Source organism: Pinus tabuliformis, chromosome 3_2 (genome assembly GCF_031772625.1).
Source record: "Pinus tabuliformis cultivar Carrire ecotype Pingquan chromosome 3_2, CPIR1, whole genome shotgun sequence".
NCBI classification, from domain to species: domain Eukaryota; kingdom Viridiplantae; phylum Streptophyta; class Pinopsida; order Pinales; family Pinaceae; genus Pinus; species Pinus tabuliformis.
In genome coordinates, this window is record NC_142302.1 from 409,134,442 (window position 1) to 409,139,693 (window position 5,252).

Consider the following 5,252-nt stretch of genomic DNA (forward strand, 5'->3'; position numbering starts at 1 on the left):
GCGTTGCAAGCTCAACTACTCCATGTTGATATTTTGCTCACTCAGCACTTGCAGCGCACGGCTCTCCCTAGCCCGCAGTTTTGCAGTAATCCCATCCTGCAGAACATATAGTGTCTCCTGCGGGAGTGCAGCCATGTTGATCTCGATACCTTTCAGTGCGCTAATCGTAGGCCCGTCGACCTCATTTATTGTAACCAGTGCCCCTTCTGGTAGCATTGTTGTGTTTGTTGTCCGAGTGCGTAGCATCTGCTCTGCTGCAGTTGTCCCTACTGCGAGGCTAGTCGAAAGGGTACTAGACTGAGGAGTGTGCACCTGTAACTCCTGAAGTTGCGCTCTGAGGGCCCCCAACACAATCTAATTGTTCTCCGCAAAATTTTGGAGGGCCTCTGTGGTGACATCACACACTGTTTCGCCTATGTCATGCAAATCACGCTTAGTAAGGGTGATCTAGCCGATCGATAGCTTAGAGGCTTTCACCTTCTTGCACGGCCCTGTTCGTTCACTCAGGCATTAGTGCTTCAATAGTGTTGATGTTGTTTGTGGGTCCACACCACCCTCTTCTTCCTTTGTTTCCATCTTTGTCTGCTGCCCATGCGAAGGTGACTTCTAGCCCTTGCGCGCCTTCTGGGCTGCCTCCTGTGCTGCTGCTGCTATGGCCTTTTTCTGTTCTACTCTTGTCCGCATAGCGTCCCGTGCCTCCTGCGCTTTTGCTGCCATGGCTTCCTACCTTCTCTTCTCTGCCAACTGCGCCATGCGCAGTTTGGCCTCCTCGTTCTTCTTCTGTGCAACAGACTTCTCTACCGCCACGATGTCTAGGGTGCACCACTCCGATGGCCATGTCTCCAGTACATCGAAAATTACATCATCTGTGGCGATGAAGGGTAGCTCGCTTCATTTCTTGGCTGGGTCCTTGCGCGCTCTAATATATATACTGTGGAGGTCTGCTTCAAATTTTGCAAAACTTTGTAGGTTGTTGTAGATAGTGGGTAATAATTGTGGCTTGTGGTTAATCCCCATTTTGATGTTCATTTCCATGAACACCCAGAATATCTTGCTGTCACGGATCTGGTTCACGCCTTTCGTGGCCCACAACGAAGCGTACTTCGCGGCCTTTGACAGATCCCTGTTAATTGTGGGGAACTGACTATCATCCGGCAATTCCCCTGCCATGAGCACTATGGATAGCAGAAGCCATGCATAGTGGAATGTTTTTCCTTATTCTTGGGCCTCACAGAAATTTTCCAGGAACTCTTTACATAAGAACTCAGACTAGTTGAATTGGACCCCCTCCACGCACTGATCTGCAAGTGCCACTGTCGGCGCGGGTACCTCATCTGCACGACACTTGAGCATAAATTTACTTGCCAGTAGTTGGGTTTCCACTTTAACTGCTTTGTTGTTGATGCTGGATATGGCGTAGCCCCTTTTCTTCTTCTCCAACTTCTATTTGTTCTTCATGGCCTTCGCGATGGCCAAGTCACCACTCTTCCCCTCCGAGATGTCTGTGGGGTCCTCTCCTTTGCATGGGAGCTGGGTAACGGGGTGGATTAAGTGGTTTGTAATGGGGATAGGATCCTCCAGCCACAAACATCCACCATGCACTAGGCAGAGCGGCTACCTGATGACGAATATTATTATTTGGGTGTGGTGGAAATGCGGTGCCTAGAGCAGGTTTAATAACCCTGCCTTTTCCACTCTGCATAATCACTTTCACAGCTCCATTTCAGTAACCCCCGTTGCGGTGTTCAACTTGGGATTCATGAGCTGCATGGTCTCTAGATGAGGGAACTTCTTGTTGTCAACGAGATCCAAATCTTCAAATTTCAAGTTAGGCACCTTCCCTAGGTGCATTCCCACAAAGATGATGTCATCTGGGAGGAGCAGAATCTAGAGAGAGCTCTTGCTCTCGTCGAGATCCTTGGGCACTTTTGCCTTCCCCTTCCATGGGGGGATATAGGCAAGCAGCTTTGTTGGAGGGTGCACAGGCTTAGTTTCTTCCTCCATGCCTTCGTCCTCATCTTCTTTAATTATAAGGTCCTCTAGGTCTTCCTTGTCCTTATTAGTTTCCAAGTTAATTGCTTTTCCTTTCTCCTCCATCGTTAACTTGGTGTTCAACAGGTTTTGAGGGGACACACGTATAGGAATCATTAGTCGTTTGTCTTTCTTTGGCCTCGCGTGCGCGGTGATTTAAGGATTTCTGCCACAATCTCAATGCCTTCACAGGCATCCCCCAAAGTCAAGGCCTGCACGACCTCTTCAACGATCATATTTGCAATTTCCCTAACTTCTTATGACGCTCCCATCTTGCTGGTCCTTAAATATTTCAATCGCGTAGTCAGGGGCTTAATCAACACCCAACACAGGGCAAACAGATCTTGGCTGAGAATACACAGGGCATCCAACAGCTCAATTTGCAAATGACCAAGTGTTGTTTGCTGGGCATCCATTTGTAATTTATAGCGCCTTTTGAATTTGAATTCGACCGCTCCCCCAAATCTAGTTCATTAATGCTCCCTTGGTGGCAGATTTTCCCAAATCTTTTCCATAAAGCACATCTTAAATTCTTGCCGCCTACTTCCTTTAGTCTCAAGTTGAGCATCACATCGTGAATAGTGACTCCAACAGTCACTTTCTAGCCAACCCGCGTGGCAGAACGATCCCCCTTGCATAGTCGTAGACCTTGTGACACTTTTCATCTGCGCATAGCTCTAACATCATATAGCTCCCGAGCCGAGTAGTTTATAGTCTTGCACCTCCTTTCAACTACCTAGAGTGCTAGGACTGTACTTCCCACAGCTAGTCAGGTGGCTCTGCCACTTGTATAGGGTTTCATTCGGGCATCCATCACTTTTCCTGGAAAATACCCACCTTTTATTGTTACTGGCTGCATCACGCACTTTATCATTGGCATCACACCACCATGGTTGATCCATTTAGTAATATGTGGTCCAATCCAAGGCATTAGGCTAATCAATTCTCGGCGATAGTCCCCAAATTCGTCAATGTGATCATGTGCACCTTGTTTTATCACCCTAGGTTCTTTATCGAGAAAATCCTTCTTGATCCCATCCTCAAGCTTCCTGGCTTCCGATTCTAGCAGAGTGCTTTTCTCCCTTAATTGCACCCTATCTTTCATAAGTACTTGGAGCCTAAGACCACCCTGTCGGATTTCTTCCTCAGGTCCTAAGCATTCTACTTCTTTCAGCTACGCAATCGCTTCTTCTAAGGCTCCTCGAACCGTTGTATTTTACGGTGCTACTATGCACAGACAAGGGATCTTATATTCTATGGGGATTATAACATTTGCTCGAAAATCTAGCCTCATAGGCACCTGCTCCATCAGTTTCTTGCATGTTTTCCTATAAGCCCACAGAACCGTTGGTACACATAGGTCCCAGTCAGTTCGCTGTGCATAGTGTACCTTGTTCATCACTTCACATACTTTGTCAAAGGCTTCTACGTGGATAACTTTCTGTCTACCTTCTTTCCATACTCTGTTGTCCTAAACTAAGAGGTCATTCGTGAAATTTCCTCACCCGCACATGCTTACTGATCATGTTCTTAACACAAAGTACGTATGCATCCGCGCAGGTTTTGTAACATATGCCTGCACCCATTTGGAAAGGTGCTTGCGTGGATCGCTCCTTTCGGCCTTTTTGTTTGTGAATCACATCCAAGGCTTCCCAAGCCATATGTGCATCGTTCTTCTACATTCGTGCCAGTCCTCAAAGCTTCCTTGGTGCGTACCCCACCACTTCGTGGGCATAGCACACTGTATCCATTTCAAAGCTTCGAAACGTTGCTGTTTAGGCACCTCTCTTTCAAATCTATTTAGGAAGTCATCTGCCTCACTTAACCCATCATACGTAGGTAGATCCCTTACCTCCGTTGATACGCAACACAACAATCTCATCATCATGTTACAGTTCAATGTGGTTACCTCGTGTTACCGGTTCTGCCATCATTCTATCTCCTCTTCAGAATCCGAGGTGCAGGAGATTTCATGCTCCCATGCGATTCGTTCGTCCGCGGTTGGATTTACCCAGTCTTGCTCTTGTGCGGTTATCTTGTAGATGCAATCAAGTTGTCATCACTTTTATAGTCATGCACTGGCTTTGTGTAGCACAATCCTTCTGCAGGGTCCAAAGGTACAACTACGCGTAGAGACTTCTTTTCAAAAACAATCTTGAACTTCTTCAGATTTATTATCCCATTCATGTCAGTGGCCCAATTGATTCCTAATAGCACGGGGTAGGGATTGTTGTCATCAACAATCTCTATCACTTCAAAATCTACTAGTGTGCTTTCCCCTTCAATATCCACTATGATCCCCTGTAATCTTCCCATAGGTAGGATCTTTTGCTGGTTCGCCATTCACAGTTGGATAGGAGACCATTACAACGTAGGCCTTCCCATGTGCTCCCATGTTTGCTTCAACAGAACATTCGTGTCTGATCCTATGTCTAGAATCACTTAGTCCATCTCATATTCTCCAACTTGCGCGGTCAATCTCATCTCCCTTCCCATCCTCGTCATATGCTTTCTAAGCTTCCGAACTATGTGCGGTTCTCCTGGCGCGGTCCTAGTGCTTCTATTTATGAGTTCCTACTACCCCTTTATAACCTTGTTGTCGTGCAGTAGCTTCATGCATGTTTCCAGGAACATTGTGAGCATAGATGGGTCCATTTCTAGCTCCGGTCTGTCTTTGCTTCCTAAAGTGGAGGCATCAACAAAGCTCTTCCTGGCTTCCATGAAGGTTTCCTTAGTGCGCTCAGAATCAAAATTTGGTTCTTTTTTCGGAGCCTGACGAACCCAGGTACTATGTTCAGGCTGCTTGCCTTTGCCATCCCTTTTCGTAATTCCACTTCAGAGCACAATATTCACATTAGGGTCTTCCTCGCTTGGCTCAGACCTCATCATTTGTAGGTTTTGAGTCGAGGGAGGTTGGAGCACTCCTTTATTGCGTAGCCTCGCTATTAGTGTGGGGCAATCCTCTGTCTCATGATCAAACAATGTACAATACAAGCATGATGGATGCATTGGTTTCGTACAGTCGCGGGCATAATGTCCTGGCCCTCCGCAATTGTGACATATCGACCTCTTCCAGGTCGTCCTCCACCTCGGCCTCGTCCGCACTCCTGAAATCCAGTTTGCACCATCCCTGCATTCTGGTCAAGGGGCCGTGTTTCAGCTTGAACTCTGTAAGTGGGAGTCCTATCCATCATCAGTTCATAACTCCTACAGGTGCGGTC